General features: G+C 33.8%; 1 pseudogene; it reads right to left on the bottom strand.

Annotated features, from left to right (window-relative positions):
* Positions 1-100: 100 nt before the first annotated feature.
* LOC8286004 lies at positions 101-18583 on the bottom strand (annotated as a pseudogene).
* Positions 18584-20945: the final 2362 nt, after the last annotated feature.

Raw genomic sequence — 20945 nt, forward strand, 5'->3', positions numbered from 1 at the left:
ACGGTCCCGACACTTGTCAGAATGAGTAAATCTGCAAGAGCCGCAGAAAAAGAATCGAGACAGACAAGAAGGAAGACAAGCAGGTCAACGAAAATCAAACTGGAGAGAAATTCAGGCTGTTTTTTTCAGGGGCAGTGGAAAATTATATTTGCTTCACTTCCGCCTATACACAATTTCTCAACAACTAAAGAAACTCTTATCTACCTGCAAAATTTTGTAACAGATTGTACTCTAAAAACATACAGGTTTCCAATCAATTCCTGATCAACCAATTTTGGGACAAGTAACAAATGAACTCAATAAAATTCCAGCGTGCCGAATATGGTTATAGGTGATTCAATTTCAACACGAGTAGCTTTCCCCTCAGCGAGCAATTGCGGCAGCATGTTGGCCTCCTTGGCTGCTAATCCCTCTCCAGTCCATATGGTAACATGGGGCCACTCATTTTTTGAAACTATATTTTCACCGTCTACAGACCCAAGTTCTGCGTCCAGTGCAGCCATTTTGTCTGTGAAGAGAAGTGCAGTCAATTGCACTGGTACCTTTTGGTGGAGGAACAATCCATAACTTGCTACTGATGTAACACCGTGGCTTCTTTTGTGGGCAAGGGTCACGTGAGCCTTCTTAAGGTTGTGTTCAATGTCCTTGTCCTGGAGAAAGGCTTGAACCTTAGAGTTCTCCTGAGCCAGCTGCACAAGGAATGCGATCATTAGTATTGTGCAAGAATATATCTTTTTGATCCATTAAATCAAGACATAAAATCTGTACATAAAAGTAGAGTCTTGACTAGAAACAACACAAAGGTAAAAAGGAGAACTCCTCACATGAGGATATTACATATTGACTACCTTTGATTTACCAGATAGGTCAGCCAAGAAGATTCTTGCCTTAGGGAAAACATTATAATGCTAAATCTACATATAACTTGAGGAAAACTTCATTGCAGATCCAATTTGAAGAAAATAAGAAAGGAAAAGCTATTGCTTACATTGTTGAGGAAACTGGAGATTTCCCTAACAGGCAAACTGACAGCAGCAAAAACAATTGTTCCGAGTTTCCTCTTTTCGGTAATTGGTGTTATGTATTCACCTTTAGCAATATTCTTTAGCTGATCCAAAACTTGCTTAACTGCAGAGTCAAATGGAACCTGTGTGCATACATGTCAGGAACGAATTCATCATCACTAAGAAAATAGGGAAGAAGGGGAGATGGGGCAGGGAGGGAGGGGAGAAAAGTTTGGGGTCAGGGGCTTGAGCATTCAAGCATTTTGAAATTAGTCTGTACAGATATTTCACTAGGCATCAAAAGTAGAAATGACCTAGCACTCTCCCTCCACCCACAGGTGCACTTCTGAGCAGACAAGATATAAGATGCTCAGTATGGAACTCAGATGCTCAGTATTGCCAAGTAAAACCTCTCGCAATCGTTTCTCCCAACTTGCCCACTCCTTTGCATATGACCCCTTGGTGGACTCCAATCTAAGCACATAGTAAAGATAACCAGTAAAACATGCCCATTAGATGGGGTGTAAGTCACAACGATACAAGTGGCACCACAAGAATAGCTTGAATCGCATCCCATAACAGACATGATTGAATGGGATGTTGGTCAATGGTGGAAACATAGATACTCTGGAGCAAATATAGACTTTATATGACGAGAAAGTGTTCTATGTTATTCAAAAAATTTAAAATGCCAAAATGTTAGCTTTCCATGGTATCTTTATATTGGAGTCTTGAGTATGTTAAATATAAAAATCAAATTTGTTAATACTTTTTATCTTTTTCCAGAAACAAAAGGAACTTGGAAAAAGAATGAACAACTGTGAACACCCATGAAGGTAGCAAATCAGCCAACTTTAATGCTTAAATCTAAACCCTTTAGCTTTCTTAAGAATTTCTACCAGCATAAAGACCTTCATAATCAGCAGTATTATACATTCTACATGAAAAGCAACATGCTTAATGCCGATATGATTCTATTCTGACTAAATCATATCAGAAAAATGCAAAGCCAAAAAAGAGAAATCAGAGTAGATATCATATTAACAACACACACCTGCCATGTCTGTTGGTGTGCAGCCTGTAAAGATTTATTCCCTCTTCCAAAATTGATCTCACAGGATCAGGCAGAGGGCTCCTGCACAAGCAAAGAGGGTGCAAGAAATCAATTGAATGAATGGAAATGAAAAAGAAACAAAGAAGCATGCAAAACTCTCCATCAACAAGGCACCAGCTCTCCTTGAGAACTAGGATCATAAAAACATTAGCCGCTAGTAAAAGAATTTGAGAATGTCTTAGGTTCACTTTATTTTTACCTATTGGATTTCAGCAATGGCATCTTCACTAGAGATCCAAAGCGCTCAATTAATTCACTCTCAAACTCTTTTCGACTCTGGAAAACACGAGGAGCAGGTCAATAATTTCTAGAAGATAGGCAGAGAGACATGATACAACAGTAAATAAGATACCTTGCCATCATAAAGATGATAAAACATTAGCAGGACATATCCAGCGTTTGGAGATGCTTTGTCCAGATTGCCCTAAAAAGTTCGAAATGAAGAAGGGCATTGGAGAAATAACCAGAATTTGTTTTGCAATTATTTAGAAAGCTTTGATAAGGAAGAAGCAAAGATGAGTACCGGGTGATTGACTCGTTGAAGAACACGGAAAATGAAAACAGATAATGCGTCAAGAGAAAATGGATTTATATCCGTTCCTGAATGTAACATCCAATATCAATGTTAAATAAGAAACTAGAAAAAGATAACCATGAAAATCAAAAGACTAATCAGCAAAAAACACTAAAAAGTGAAGGCTGGCATAAACTGAATTGAGTAAAATTGAAACAAAACACCCAGCCGTGTATGGAAAAGCAAGCAGAACTCAAGTTTGTTTCAGGTTACTAGGAGCACCAAGGTGGAAATTAATGCGGTGTTTATGTCCTTTATCATCCAAAATTAAGAGTGATCATAAATGACCAAAAGAACATGTACAAATACATTTATGTCCTTACGAAGCATCCACATAGTTATCAAAGGAGCACCAATAATTGCAGTTACCAGAAAATAGAAACATATGGCATACTGAAGAAGCAGAAGTAATTAGAAACAATTAGTGTGGATTTTATTCATTTATTATTCTGATAAAGACTGTAGGTCAACCTGATGAAGCAGATGAAGCAACCGATCAGGGAAAACAAATAAGAAAAGGAAAAATAGTCAATAGGCATTTATAGCAGTCAGTTGCATTTTTCTATCCTATCATGTAGTCAGTATGATGTCCCAAAATCATAGAAGTTATAATCTGTCTGCAAAGCAAAAGATGCCTTTAGAAGGTGGAAAGTTAAGAATGACTTCTAAAAGGAAGTAAAACTAATTTCCAGTGTGCATTGCAATCTCACAATACGAGACAAGAAGGAATTTGAAAACAAGTTCCAAGTGACAAAAATCATAACAGTGAACTACACATACAGCATCACTAAAACAGCCACATGAGTAATGACCAAAATTGGCATTGCAAGTTCTTAATTATATATCATAACATCAAACATTACAAGTTAGCAACTTGATAGCAGGAGATGATAACCTTCAGAATCAGGTACAACAGGAACAGCTGAGGCTTGAGTTCTGCGGCACATATCTTCAATCTACATCCAACAGGAAAAGCTATCATAAAATACGGGTCTTGAAGAGCAAATCCAGAAGACTAGAATCAACTATATCCTTTATTCCAGATGTCTTGCACTTGAACCAAGCAGACCAACTTTAAAAGAAAACCACATGCTGAAGAAAAAATAAATTCAAAGTAATCTGCATCGATCTAGGTTTCAAGCCTCTAGTTGAAATGACTATCTTGGATTATACAAAAAGCTGCTTTTAAAGAAAATCTGCAGTTATGACTCGCAGCCAGAGAAGTAGTATGCTGGTAAAGCAGGGGTCAGCAACAATCAGACCCCTTTCATTTATCCATGTCTTCCTTGGGTGCTCAGAGCATTGTGGTTTACTTAACTAGTTCAATGACAGCCAAATTACCTGTCTCCAAACTTCTTCATTTGGTGCATTTTTGTCAGCAAGCATTATAGAATATGGTTTTCTCCTGCACTCATCAGCAACCTTCTGCCAGTACCGTCCTGTCAAATAAAAAAATAAAAGAATCAAGACTCTGTTAGATGTGTTGCATATCATATTATCAATCAAGAGTATATTATTGACTAACAGAACAAGTAACTTTTAGCCATGCGCAAAAGCAGACTTCAGAGAAACTGGTTATAGAAATCCTGTGATATGAAATCCAGACCAGAGCCAAAGACTCTTCCATCCAATTGGAACATGAAAATCTATATGCATGACAGTAAGCAGCACATGTTTTGAATGTTCACTTTCCCAGTTGCCATATCTCAAATCAACAATGAATGAATGAAATTCTGAATCATGGTTTCTGTTTCTCTATGGAAAAAAGGATAACGGTAAGCTACTCATCCGGCAATAGTTTAATATGATGAAGATTATTCATCAAGAACGAACACTGCTAACACCACAAAACTTTTGTGCAAGTCATATGAGTTGTTGCATAAGTTTCTGAGAAGACATAATGTAATAATTATTTGGCAGTACCTAGTACTTAATGCACAATAAACTAGCCATAAACCAATGGTGATGATTATCAACAACTTTAATATAAGTACACACAACTGCGTACGAGATACAAAAACATAAATCGAGTTATTTGTCAAAGCAAGAATTCTATAGCCTCTCAATATGCAAAATTCAAGTTGTCTTTAAACAGCCATAACCCAGAACCACACTGATCAGAGTGGCTAGCATTCTTGCTCATTAATATCTCATACCTTTGACAAGGTCCCCCATCAAACTATGGATTGGCCGATCATCTCCAAGTCCTCCAGGAGCATTTAGTAACTCCTTGCACAGCGTAGACTTAGCACAACCAGGTATTCCTGAATAATGCAATTTGGAGGTAAGTATCATGACGAACCTATAGGATGAAGGGACTATAAAATATATTTTATGAAATATCTAAAACATTCACTCCAAAGTTTGCCCAATAATTGGATTCTTTTCAGTAAGAATGTGTTCTTACATGCTGAAACGCAGTGCTTAGTTGCCAAAATAATGAGAGAAAAAAGCTAAGCATGGATATACCAAGAGAAAAAAGAGCAACATGAAGCCTTATCCATTCCTTGAATATCTATAAATTAAAATGATAAATCAACAAAATGTTCAGATAATACAAAATAATAAAATGCAATTAATCTCCTCTTGAGTAAACAAGCAGCTCATGAGTTTAAACAAAAACTTTTCTAATAACCAATTAGCTGGTAGTTTTACCTGGAAAGAATACTATTAAACCCTCATTCTTTTGAACAGTGTCCTTCACCAAGGAAATAGGGCTTGGAGGTCCCGCCTCCCGCTCTGTCTCAAGATCACCCTCTTCCTCCCTGCCTCCTATAATGGCCAAGACATCTTCAGCCCTGACTAAACTTCCAGCAGATCCTATCAGAGCCTGATTCTCTGGATTTCTACTTGCAAACTGTTCAAGGAAAGGCTCAACTTCACTCAGGTATGTCGAGGATGACAGTTGTTTCTTTCCATATTTTCTTCTGATGTATGCGGCCCTAATTATTAATGTGAAAATAAAAGTTTCCTTTCTAACCAACCGCACTGAAATAAAAAATTAAAGGAACTCAAGCTGCAAATAAAGAAGCACAATTACACTACCACTCATCAAGCATCTTGCTGAGTTCTCTCTGCTTTCCTGCTGAGGTACCCCATATTTTCATTTGCCTGTGTTGTAGAATAATCTAGAATATTATAGAATATGGAGTAATTAATAGAAGATAGAGTATAATTAATTAGAGATAATTCTAGAGATTAGAATATTCTAGAATAATAACTTCTCCAATTGTATATATATATATATATATACTTCCATGATCAATAGACAACACAACAATTTCAGATTTATTTTCTACTTTTACATGGTATCAGAGCCTAATCTGATTATCTGATCCTCCTTTGCTTCAGATTGCCCAAGTGAGCAATCATTTGTTAAAAATAATTTTCTGCCCTAGTGAGCAGCACTATGAGATTCTTGTGGTGTTTCTTTCTTTGTTGCCTGTGTCTTTGTTATTTGGACACTGCTATTATCCATTTTGTTCTCTGCTGCCTACTGTTGTAATCATGAGTGGTACCAAATCAGTTTCTGTCACTACTGATATCATTCCGGCAATGACGAAAATTACGGATCAAAAATTAAATTGGTCCAATTTTCATGGATGGAGCAAGACTGTACGTGTGTATTTACGAAGCATCAATAAGGCTTATCACCTAACAGATAATCCTCCGGATGACAATACCAAGGAAGCTTGGTTAACAGATGATGTCTGCATATTCTTACAGCTGAGGAACTCAATTGACGGTGAAATACTTCCTCTCATTGATCACTGTGAGTATGTTAAAGAATTAATGGATTATCTGGATTTTATGTATTCGGGTAAAGGCAATATCTCTCGTATTTATGATGTGTGCCGGAGCTTTCATCGTACTGAACAGCAAGATCAATCTCTCAGTGCTTATTTTATGAACTTTAAGCGTACTTATGAGGAGCTTAATGTTTTATTGCCCTTAAGTCCTAACGTGACAGTCCAACAAGCTCAACGAGAACAAATAGCTGTAATGAGTTTTTTGCTGGTCTTCGTCCTGAATTTGGGTCGGTAAAATCTCAAATTCTTTCCAGTCCCCAAATTCCAGCGTTGCAGGAGACTTTTAGTAGGGTTGTCCGCAATGAATCAACCCCATTAGTTGCTCCATCTCAGCCGACTAATGCCCTCGTGATTGAAATCTGATTACAGGCGATTCAGCAGGAACATTAATAAAGGGGGAAGTTCAAGTAATCGGGTTCCAAAACAAGGGGGAGTTGTCGGCTACTATTGTCATGAGCTCGGACACACAAAACGAACTTGCAAGAAATTGCAAAATAGGCTTCAAAGGAATCTGTCTGCGCATATTGCAGCTACTACAACTCCTTCTCCTCAACCAACTGATAAGACAATCATGGTTTCTGCAGATGAATATGCTAAATTCTCTCAATATCAAGAGACATTAAGGTCTCCCTCGCAGCCTATCACTGCTATTGCCGACTCAGGTAATCCAATTCAATGTCTTCTTTCCTCTTCATCAAAATGGGTCATTGATTCTGGTGCTACAGATCATATGATAGATAAGTCCAATCTATTTTCCTCTTTTCAACCACATTCCTCTTCTAGCACTGTTAGTTTAGCAGATGGATCGCCCTCACGTGTTATTGGCTCAGGCACTATTAATGGAACTTCATCCCTTTCTTTATCATCTGTCTTACATCTTCCACAATTTTCCTTCAACTTAATCTCTGTTAGCAAACTTACTCGAGCATTAAATTGTTGTATCTCATTTTTTCTTGACTATTGTCTTTTTCATGATCTTATGATGAAGAAGACTATTGGTAGAGGACATGAGTCAGGAGGACTATACATATTGGATACTCAAGTGCCTAAACCCATTGCATGTTCCAGTGCCCTCAGTCCGTTCGATATTCACTGTCGATTGGGTCATCCATCACTTCCGCTACTTAAACAGTTATATCCTCAGTTTTCTAGTATATCTACTTTAAATTGTGAGTCTTGTCAGTTTGCCAAACATCATCGTGTGTTTTCAGATCCAAAAGTCAATAAACGGGCTAGTAGTCCTTTTGAGTTAGTTCATTCTGACATTTGGGGTCCTTGTTCTGTAGTGTCTAAAACTGGATTTCGTTATTTTGTCACTTTTATAGATGATTATTCTCATGTTACTTGGCTTTATTTAATGAAAAATCGTTTTGAGTTATTTTCACATTTTTCTAATTTTTGTGCTGAAATTAAAACACAATTTAATCTTTCTGTGCTTAACTTAAGAAGTGACAATGCAAAAGAATACTTATCCCACTCTTTTCAAACTTACATGACTCAAAATGGTATTCTTCATCAAACTTCTTGTGTTGATACACCTTCTCAGAATGGTGTAGCTGAAAGGAAAAATAGGCACCTCCTTGAAACAGCTAGAGCTCTTCTATTTCAGATGCAAGTTCCTAAATCATTCTGGGCTGATGCGGTTTCAACCGCTTGTTTCTTAATCAATCGTATGCCATCTTCTGTCCTTCATGGTAAGCCTCCTTATAGTATTTTGTTTCCTAATAAACCTTTATTTCCTATCGAACCACGAATCTTTGGGTGTACATGTTTTGTCAGAGATGTCTGTCCTCATGTTACAAAATTAGATCCTAAGTCTCTTAAGTGTGTCTTTCTTGGTTATTCTCGTCTTCAGAAAGGATATTGTTGTTATTGTCCTTATCTTAATCGATACTTGGTATCTACTGATGTTACTTTTTTCGAAAGCAAATCAATGAAAATAAAACATCCTATATCTCTATAGGAAGTATTCAAGAAAAATTCACCACGAATCATGCGCATATGAAACACCAAGAAAATTGCCTGATATCACTAACAAAGTGGCATGCTTTTTTGTTTTTTATGCAAATTACTAAAAACAAGAAATAAAAACTTACCTCAGGTAGTAGGCTTTGTAGGCAGATGGACCATCCTTGCTTAGAATTGACAGACCATTGCGGATCAAAAAGGTCCTTAACTATATAAAAAATTTAGTCACATGTCTCGTTCAATCCATTTAGAATAGAATAAGCAGTCCAAATGTAGAACTAATGATCTCTACGGTGGAAAAGAAGATTTAATATGCCGATCACAGATGAAGTTTAGATGTAAAACAAAATACAAAAACCAAAAGTCAATTTTGGACCCTCCTCCTCAAGTGACAAAATCTCTCCTGAGACTTCTTTTCTAAGAAGAAGGACAATAAGACAGATAGGAAAATGCATCGTCCAAAACCCAAAATAACAAAGAGAAAAAGAGGAAAAGGAAAAACAAAAAGAAAGAAGCACCCATAAGTTATGCTGAATAGAAGTCAAAGGCACTTCTCTAAAATCCTCAAAGCAGCCAAGCAAACCACTATCTCCCTCTCTAGACTATTTCTCAGGTGTTGCTTGTATAAATTCAAAATTCAAACCCACAATTGTTATCGCCAAACATATAGAATTACTGGATGTTCCGGAATAATGGTTGATAATTCAATTCTAGTCAGCCAGTCTTGGACTACCAGAACTCCACCACATCGCTCAAATTTGAGTAGTGATAAATGGGCTTGGGTAGAACTCATTTCCAAAAACTAGCTCAAAGAAAGAGGGTACCCATTCCACTTATATACACTATAAGTGCCCAATAACCGAGCGATGTGGGATAAATACAGCTTCTAACACTCTCCCTCACGCTCAGCGTAACATTCAAATGGGCCGGGTCCAAATCATCGCAGACAAAAAGCTAGCTTTGATACCAGCATAAATGGGCTTGGATAGAACTCATTCCCGAAAGCTAGCTCAAAGGAAGAGGATGCCCAATCCACTTATATACACTATAAGTGCTCAATAACCAAGCGATGTGGGATAAATACAATTTCTAACAAGTAGAAAAAACAAGTGAACAAAGTCACAGTTTTAAAAGCCAAAGTGATCAAGGACAACTGGGAATATATTTTTCTAAACTTGAGTTTAAGCTTCAACTAACTTTATAGGAAAATGGTAGCGAACATTCCTCAAAGTTTCGCCACTAAAAGGGTTCTATTTAATCCTCCTCAATGAACCTCATGCATCTATGTGTTTCGAAAAAACAATGAATGTGTTATTACATAAAATTTACTGACCTTCCGGCATCAAGTAGACTGATACTTCATTTTATAAATATAAATCAAGGGGAAATTGTTGATATGCACATACCTTATATGTAAGAATTTTTAATTTTATCATTAAATTTGCATCCTCATCAGCTAAACCATCCTTTGGAAGTATGGAATCACTGTGATTTACACTTTCCCCTATGTTTTTGTCGTGTTTTGCAATTTCAGAGCTCCCTCCTTATTGGCCTTGAATAAATTAATATCAACAAAAAAACCTGAGTAAATATATAGGTGTCAGAATCAAATTCCAAATAATTCATTATGCTCCATTGTCCCACCTCCTGCTACTTCCCAACCCTTTCCCTAACCTCTTTTCCTCCTATCTCTATCACCAACCAACTTAAGGAAATGATAGAAATAAATAGAAATGAATCATGTACCCTAGTTAACCTAAAAGATTATTAAATATATTGCATGTACATTTTACCCCTTCATGAAAGAAGGGGGAAATAAGCCAAGACACACTTGCTTTTACTTTTGGTATTAAAGCTAAAGGTTAGGACAAACATTTATACCTCGATATAATGGCCATAAACATGGCTTGTGCCTACAAATAGCGAGGCTTTAGTTAGGTTTCCAATAAAAAAAGCATAACATGGATAATGAAGAGAGAACTAGCATTATTTATCATAAAGATCCTCGCAAATTGAGAAATTAGAGTGTATGATCAAACAAAACCTCATCTCCTTTTGGTATCGCCGAAATCCGGAGTCACTATGGACATGAATAACCATCTTGTAGAAAAGGCTGTCACTCGATACAGAATCAATCTTGTGGAAGTTATGGTAGCATTTAAAAGCAATAGGGAAGCGTCTTTCTCTCAGCAAACGTATCATCTCCTGGTTTAGTTCAATGAAGAAGCAAAATCATTTTAAGAGAGACAAAAAGCACCTATCTTAGCAAAATCGTGGACAATGCACAAACCATAATCAAGCAGCTAGAACAAAACCTAAAAGCAACGGCTATTGCCATTTTTCATTAGGCTACTGTTACAAGGGAAAGAGGGAGAGCAAAACTTTAGGGTGGGGGGAAGCAAGCAAAATAGATGAACCTGAACTTGGTAGTTGAAAAATCAGCAGGATGAGCTTGTAAAAATTTTGTAACAACATATCTGGCTGCATTTCTTGAATGGGTATCACCACCATCAATCCCAAACCAGTCAGTATGGTCAGGGCAAAAGGAAGAGCCAACACTCTGAAGTAGTGCTTTTATTTGCTGCAATAGTATTTTGACAACGGAAAAAATTATATTTCATCAGATACTTTTGAAAATACTCCAATTTATACCATCACAACCTACATTTCTAAGAAAATCTAATACACTACTTCACATTAAAAAATATTACCAAGTACCTGTTTTTCATCTGTCCTATTTGCAGCACAGATTTCTCTTAGACTTGGTCCCAAATCAAGTTCAGCTGAAGTGTAAAGCAAAATTAGAAGACCAGACAAAAGTAGGCTCATTAAACAGGTGTATTAAGTTATGAAATATGAAAGACAATTGGGAATCTAGCAGATAATATTCATCTACTTGGATACAATTCCAAACAATCAAGATAATCTTAAACAAATTCATTTAATGATTACTGGAGGACAAGATGGGAAAGGGTAATGCATACAATGGCTCATGCACGTTGATGAAAATGAGCTAAATAAATTGGAACCAGGAAACTAATTACACAGGGTGTTAGATAGGACCAATAATTTTAGCGGAGATTCAGAAAAGAAGTATCTGCAGAAGCAATTGTAAGGAACAGAATAATTAATTATTCATAACAGGGCATAGCAGGAGGGTGAAAACAGACAGAACTAGATCCAGTCAAACCCTGATTAGCTCAACAGTGAATGATTCTTAGGCACAGGAGCTCCTTCTATTCATTCTTTAAGAGAATGTATCCATTGGTTACTATTTTCAACCTTATTTCCGTACTTTTTCTCCACTATGCTGCACATTCACTTTAATGTACTTTAGTCTTATCATGAATTCCGGAAACCTAGCTTAAATGATGGAGGGAAAAGTGATTTCAAATTTCTACTTTACTCAAACATTTCTCAGCAGAATGTAACTTGACAGATAACCTATGACTGCCCATATCATCAGAGTCCAAACAGTTGAATATTCCAATAGTTTATCCTCTTGCTATGCTGCCTATTATTACAAACTTATTTTCAACTTCACCAAGACAACAAAAGTATAGCAACTTACCCAAACAAGACAATATGGATCCAGTTCCAAATATTCTCTTTAAACTTAATTTCATCTAGTAGCAAACTTCCATGTAGGTCTACCTTGATTTATTTTCATGGGAGTTTTAAGACCGTATTCAAGGTGAAACCCACTATATATGTGCTCTAAAACTGAAATAAACACCTGGCATTTTTTTTCCAAGATTAAATAGGGACATCAACCCCCAAAACCTCCATTTTGATCAGGAGAGACAAAGAGAGGAAATTTAACTTTATTTTCGGTGCAAAATTGAGAAAGCTGAATGTGTTTTTAATAAATTTCTTCTGCATGAATTGTGTATACCTCAATCTTACATGAAGCTAACAAATACAACTACTAGTGATATACTCGTCAGTCTTACCTAGACGCCTTCTAATTGTCAATACCCTTTCAAAATTCCTTTTATTTAAAAAAAGAAAGGCAGGAAATATTGAGAATGCAACATTCGGACAATCAGTTGCCTAAAACGTCAAGTTCACACAAAGCAGAAATAATCTTCACCCGCAGGGCAAAGAACCATACCTCCTTCAGCTGGTGGAGGAGGATATTCTCTCAAAACTTCATTCATGTGTTTTGAGCTATCATGACTTACGATACGAGCCACAAGACCCTCTAAGATTTCACCCTGCACCTTTATATGGTCTTTTGAACCTGCATATCCATGAAATTTTAATTAAATACAACAAATCAACTCATTTAAATACAAACAAAAGTGGTAGCTTATAATGGTTTTACTAATCCCACCAAGGATACAAGACCGTTCGTGTTAATAATTCATTTAAAGCACAGATTGACACAAGTCAACTCGGTGGTAGAAGATATGAGTATCCCCAATGGCGCAACAGCAGCATTTCTCAGGCTTTGATTATAAAACGCTAAGATGGTAGCAGAGAAATGAAAAAATGGAATTACTATCAGGCACCATCATTTCAGAAGCGTACAGTTACACCGTGCATCTTCTCATTTTCATTATTATCTCAGAAGTTCTATGTTTACAACCTACATCACCTGGAAACATATGTAGTTGTGTGCATGTTTAGAAGTATAGCTTGGATCGTTCCCAAAATGTTTGCAGACTATCCTGCTGTTTTATGCCCTAACTTATAAGGTTGTTGCCAGGATGGTTTGCCAGTAAATTCTGAAAACTGAAGTCAAAACAGCTTTATTTATGACAATTACCCTAATGAATAGTTCAGTGATATTATAAAAGGCTAAGACACTTTTGATTAAAAAACTATAATTGGACCAACAACCAATTGAATGATAAAAAATCATCAAAGATAATTTAAGCGAAGCACCTGGAACAGAAATAACAGCAACTTCATCGAGAGCACTACAAACAGTGGTTGCAGTTCCTTCTTCACATAATGCATCATAAGCGGCAAAAAAAGATGTCACCGATTTCCTTCATTAACACACAAGTTCATAGTTAGAAACAATGACTTGAAACTCTATCGTATAGCATCTTAATTAACTATCCTAATTCTTATAACTCACTGAGTATGCATATTTTTTTATTATCACCTTGTTGAAAACAACCAAACATGATTTGTGGGAAGACGCCATTTCCGACAAAAGGCAATCACCTCAGGAGTTGAGTAGAACTTTGGCTTTCCATTGCCCAATTCTGTGACTGCTGTCACCACCACTGTAATAAATAATAGGTCATGAAAGCATTAGCAAGGCAATTGAAGGGGATCCAATAGACTGGACAAACCAAATGACAATATTTGCACACAGATAGAGAACAGTAAAAGTTTGTTCCCAAGCAATATAATAAATGCATGAAATTATGTTCACTATATTAGAGTCGGCCGTAATCTATTTCCTTCTTGATAAATGGGCTTGGTAGAACTCATTCCCAAAGCTAGCTCAAAGAAAAAAGGTGCTCAATCCACACATATACACCATAACAGACCAGTAACTTAGCGATGTGGGACAAATACAACTTCTAACAACCTCTTTCACGCTTAGTGTGACATGCAAATGGGTCGGATCCAAATCCATCATAGCAGACAAAAATCCAGCTCTAATACCATGATAAATGGGCTTACGATAGAACTAATTCTCAAAAACTAGCTCAAAGGAAGAGGGTGCCCAATCCACACATATACACTATAACAGCCCAGTAACTTACTGATGTGAGACAAATACAACTTCTAACACTTTTGAAAACTAATTTATGTTATGGGTAATTCTTGTCTGCACTAGTTATATACATCGTAACAGATAGGTGAGTAACACGTATACTCAATTATGTTATGAATGTTTTACAATTTAGCACTGAATAATTTTATATATACTCAAATTATTTAAAACTAATGAATATTTGTCACTCATCTAAAATTTCAAAATTCCAATACTGACGAGAGATCCTGATGGTACAAAACCCAACGCCTTCAACATGGCAAGACAATAACCTAATGATCTGCTTCATGCAGCAATATGTGTTTGCACAATCTTTCAAGCATATGAATAACAAGAAAAAATTTAAATATGGCAGTTGCAAAGGACTGATTTATCCTATGATGTAAAGCAAACATCAAGAAGCCAATCCAATAACTACAACCACCATAACCACAAATAACTTATAGCTTCCATGTTATAGTTCATCAACTGTTATACTGCCACCAAAAACTTATGCATGTGCATGCACCAACCCAATCCTTTACTTATTACCCTAAATCACAATATCTAATCCAAATCATTCCATTCAGACAAAAGCAGACATTGTGCAAGTATATTTTAAAAATTAGACTGTGTGACAAGAACCCATCCACTTGAAAGTCCTCCATAGATATTATAAGTTGTTAGTTGAAAATTAAAAGATAAAATATTTTGAAAAAATACTACCATAATCCTCTCAAGGACGTTGCCCATGGTCTCCTAGAACGGCGGTCACCAGTTCCATTGATATGCACATCCGATTTCTCTGAAAGAAGAAACAACACTAAAAGGTTAATGATAAGATTATAGCAATTATGCCCCTACAGTTACAGATTTCTTCAGAGACTAAATGATAACCTAGCTAGAAACGTAATAGAATTTAGATCAATTTCAACTCAGAGAAAGTCAAGCCTTAATAAAGATAATGGGCATTATACATATACAGAACTTCATGATTTGAATCTTGTTCAAAGATTAAACATAGAAGATACTGGACTAGGGAGAGAGAGAGCAAAATTACACGATCAATCAAAATTGAATTGACAAAGAAAAATGGAGCAAGTTAAAACAGGACCTCTTAAGATTTAGTTCTACTTTCATTCATCAAAAACACTATTCAGAGGTTACCTCAAGAAACTCATTGAACTCTGCTTGCTTTCTTGCAGCTGCAGCTCCCCATGCCTCACGAAACATCCGTCCAAGAACAAAGACACCAACAGCAGTGTATCTACAGTGGAAAAACTATATTCACTTGATGCAATCATTAAAAAGCAACTCTTGGTGATCAAGGCAGCAATCAAACATGTGGCCAACAATTAGTTTAATACCAAAGAATAAACTGAGAAGTTAAAAAGTCCCAAACAACAAAAATAAAGAACCAAAGAATTAAGTCAAAAAGGATAATAAAAAAAAGAAAAGGAAGTAAAGGATATTAAGAGCTTACATATTTCCAAAGCTATTTTTTGCATATGCTCCACCCTTGTGACCGGCATACATAAAAAGAGACCCAGAATGTTTAAGTGTGACCTGTTCAAAATGTGAATGCCAACAAAACCAACTAATCAAGAGTATTTAAAAAACAAAACTTAATTGTTTGAAATAAATATCATATGTAAGAAGTCAGTTGAATGGAACCCTTGCCAATTCATGACATTTGTGGGTGTAATTTCATTTTCTGAAAATGCCTACAAAGTTCCTTTCTTTCTCTAAGTTGAAAGATTTAAATTCCACTAACCATGAGATTTCCAAACATGAGAATTGAATTCTTGCAATTAAGACTATCCAAACACTACGAAAACCAATCTATCAGAAGTAGTAAATGCCAAAAAAATAAGACTAATTCCTGGAAGTAACAACGGCAACTATATGTGATATGAATAAGGTGGCATTTGGTAAAACTGAAAATTAAATGGAGAAAATTTAAATGTTGAATATAATAAATACTGAGATTTTTAAGTACTGAATCTAATCAATATGTTTTATAACTATAACTACTGAAAATGACTAAAATTCTTGGTTGGACATATAGAACATTATAAACATTAATTTTTAAGATTTAACCATCAAATATATAATTCTTGGTTGGACATATAGAACATTATAAACATTAATTTTTAAGATTTAACCATCAAATATATATTCGAAATTATACTAAAATTAAAAAAAAAAAATTGAAAATGACAATCATATAATGAAAATATTTTTTTCATGTATATATAAAAACAAAAGCATAAAAGTTAATAACAATTTAAGAATATATTAAGGACATAAAATTCAAATAAATATATTTTGGTTTGTTAGTGATAATTTAAAAATACATTAAAGGGTACAATAGTCACACCACAAAAAAATATTAAGAAATCAATAACTTGGCATTAGTATACCATTTTAAGTTAACTTGATTGAAACCTATGAAGCACCGATACTCCTAGGGGGTTGCCGTATGGGTGTCGGACACTCCGGGGACACCTAGACACAGGGAAGCGCCAGGGACACATATGGGACACGCCAAAAAACGTGTCCTTAATTTTATTATTTTTTCTAATTTCAGGCGAGGACACGTCGGGGAGACGGAAAATATTAAAATTTGCAAAATTATGGGGCAAGCTTGATGGATAATTTTTAAACATAACTTTAAATCTAACATAACTTTAAATCTAACGAGTCAAATTATAAAAGCATAAAACATAAATCCCAAGCCACAAAACTCTAGCCATTCAATACTTCTCTTTCCCCTTCGATGGACCAAAATTTGGGTCATTGTTGTTTGTAGATGAAGTGGAAGAAAATAAAGAGTTGAAAAATGTTTTAGACTTGTAGTTTAGTTTTTATGAATGTTATTTATTTAAGTTTGCATTACAATAATTATCATCTTATATATATATATATATATATATATATATATATATATATATATATATATATATATTAAATTCATCGTGTCCCCCCGTATCTATATCTCACTTTTAAAAAAAATGTCGTGTCTCATACCTGTACCTGTGTCCGTATCCGAGTCTGTGCTTCATAGATTGAAAATTTAAGGTTTGTTCCATATTATGAATTGAATAGACACTAGCGATCTAAATTTTAGTCGCTATCTTTGATGAAGTACCATAGAAGCGGGTTCTCTCTTCCTTTATGGCGGAACCAGACAATCTGCCTTGACTTGGATAGAGTGGAAGCATAAGTAGGCGGCATGAACCTTGTTGATCAGCAAAGGATATAGCTAAAGAAATACCTGCATCTGGCTTGAATTCGGACTTAACTAACCCCGAAGTTTGGTTATCTGAGCTAGCAAATATTTGTAGCGCAGGCTGACCGTCCGTGCTTCATAGATTGAAACTTTAAGGTTTGATCCATATTATGAATTGAAAATTTTAAATTTTAAGTGATAAGTTGGGTTATCAAACATCCCCTAAATGTATGCACCTATTATCTAGCATGAATATTTTCCTGGCATAAACAATTACATTACTGAGAATAAAATAGGACCAAAAACAAGAAGAGCAAACTACATTAGTATTTGATAACACAGCTTCTATAAAAGTCATTTACCTCCACAGTAGCCAGGTCTTTAGACACCATCTCTATCATTCTGATCCTAATCTGTAGGCATAATTAGAAACAACCATCAACTAACAGAAATAATCAACTAGATAAGAGCAATAAAAGACATGGAGAAATAGTGTGAAAGTTTACCATACAAGTAGAAATAGCACATACCTCCTGATCAGACTTCTCATTTTCAAACTTAGGATAAAAAGTAGCTCTAATTTGAGCTTGTGCATAGGTGGAATTATCAACTGTAAAATTTTCCAATAAATTACCCTTAAATAGCTGACTCAAATTCACATTGCTTTTTGGAACCACATTTTCAACTTCCACTGCTCCACTCACTGTTCCATAAGACCTAGGTTTCCATATAAGCTTTTGACCATCACTCTGCTCAACAGTTTCACCTATACTTAAACCTCCTATTCTATTAGTAACGGCCGCCATAGTCGACGAACTCTGACTGGAATTAGAGGTTTCCCCATCCTGACTTGGCTTCGGTTTCCACTGTTGCCTTCTCTGCAAATATCAATTAACAAGTTTATTGAAGAATTATATAACTATTGAGAAGTTAAACTAAAAATGAAATTATTTGTACCTGAGGCATAATTACATGAGGCAAAATTTTCTTACTACCAATAATTTTATTCTGGTTTCTTAAAATAAGAAAATCAAAGGACACGTGCATATGGGTTTGTATATGAAAGAAAGGCAGTTAAGCAGAATAGGACCCTACTCGTATGGTAGCTTAATGTCTTTGTGTTCTATGCCTTTGCGACCATAAAGAATGAAAAAAGAAAAAGAAATTATAAGTGGTATAAGATAAGAAGTTAGCACGAGACATAATGCAAAGAGATTTAGGTGCAGTGTATGACTTGATTATGTTATTCCATACAGTGATATTTTTATTTTTATTTTTATAAATATTGAGTTTTGATATTATAAAAATTAAAATTAAAATATATAATATATATAAATTTTAAAAAATTATCTCATATTTCTAAATATAATAACATATATATATATATATATATATATATATATATATATATATATATACACACACTTATTAATAATTAAGATAAAGTGATATTTAGTAATTAAAATTTAAAATTTAAATTTAAATTCTACTATACAATAATATGTTATAGAATTATTTTATATAATAATATAATATTAATTAGTTAAGAGATATAAAATTAATTAATATTATTCAATACATATAGTTAATGTCATATTAGCACTATATAATTATAAATTAATAAAATTAATATGTTGGGTGTACTATATGAATAAACCGTTAGCGATTCGATGATTAATGAGCCAATGTTTTATTAGTTAAAAGATACTTCTCTTATAAAAATTATTTAATAAATATGATTATAATATATATATATATATATATATATATATGTGTGTGTGTGTGTGTGATTAATGTCATATTATCAATACATAATTATAAGTTAAAAATGTTAATAAATTGGGAAACAAAATGATGAAGTTAAGTGATTAATTAGTCAAAGTTGTTTCTTAAATATAGAAACATTAATGAACTAGCAATTTATTTATTATAATAAAGACAGTAATATATATATATATATATATATATATATATATATATATATATATATATATATATATATTGCTAAAGAATCTATATGGTCCAATAATGACACTTGACTCTATTGACTATAATATTTGGGTTGAACAAATACGAAATATCTAAAAAAAATGAAGAGTGCGAGATCGACAATAAAATATTTTATATTAAGGTTAAGATATATATAAGATTTTACAATAATAATAATACAACTGACTATATTCATTTTAGACACAATGTTTAATTTTTTTTTCCTTTCAAACTAGTACCTAGTTATTTATTACTTATTATATATTAATTAATGTTTTAATAATAAATAATTTTTTATTAAATTAATATAATTAGTGAATATATTTAGTAGAATAAAAATTATAATAATCGGTCTATTTTATTTTATTTATTTCAAAATATACTCATTTATTAAATTGTTATAAAATTTATTTACTTATTATTTATTATTTTTACTAATAGTAATAGTTTTACTTAAATGTTATAGTTATTATAATAATATTATTAATGTTGTTATTATTATTATTATTAATTTCAATTTAAGTTTGAGGATGTTTATCGAGCTTATAAATGAATATGTTTACATATTCTATAAACGAGTCAAATTCAAACTTATTAGCGAGCTAGTAAAGAAACACGTTCACGAGCTAATGAATCAAACTTTGTCTGAATTCGAATTTGATTCGATAAAATTTTTGAGTTTAAAATTGAGTTAGAGCTTAACTTGTTTAAATTAATAAATAAATTCAAATCAATTTTTTATTAACCTAAATTTCAAATAGCTCGCGATAAATTTGATTCGTTTACGGTCTTATCCATACAAACTCCCAACTAAACTTCTTTTCTTTTCACACCGGTGCTTTTGACTGACTGTGCCGATGGTGAACCATCTGCTACTAAAAGAAAAAAATGAGTGCGGGTCCCACTAAATAACGAACTAATATTGTAGGTCCCGCTTTATAGTCTATCCTTTTAAATTTCATGTTCATGATTCCGTAGAGAAAAGTATAAATTTGATTTTCACTTTCTACACAAATGGTGGTGTGGGTTCCTTTATATATATATATATATATATATATATATATTTTAGTATTCTAAATTATGCTGTTGGTAATTTATATTTACATTTATTAATATTGATAATTTAATAGTTATAGTTATTCATTTGGTATCAATTGTTTTGATTTCATCACTTATTTCTAACTTAATTTTGATTCAAAATTAACTATATTAAATTCTTATGAAGTTTAAAAAAGTTTGAAGAGAAAAATAGTATAATGAGTCGATTTTTCTTTAGTTCTAATCAATTATAAAGAGTTTTAAATAATCTTATAAAATTAAAAAAATCTATCTATCAAAATAAATCGATTTTGCAGAAACAAACTTTGTTTGAAATTTAATGGTCAAAACTGTTCATAGTGTTAGTGAATTTGAATATAAATTGCTAATGGCTTGACTTTCAAGTACTAAAATATATTATAAAAAAAAAACCACATATGACCATTTATGTCAAAAACTCGAACTATAGAGTTACATATTTTACTTTTCCTTATTTTT

The sequence above is a fragment of the Ricinus communis genome, chromosome 8 (assembly GCF_019578655.1).
Source record: "Ricinus communis isolate WT05 ecotype wild-type chromosome 8, ASM1957865v1, whole genome shotgun sequence".
Lineage (NCBI taxonomy): Eukaryota > Viridiplantae > Streptophyta > Magnoliopsida > Malpighiales > Euphorbiaceae > Ricinus > Ricinus communis.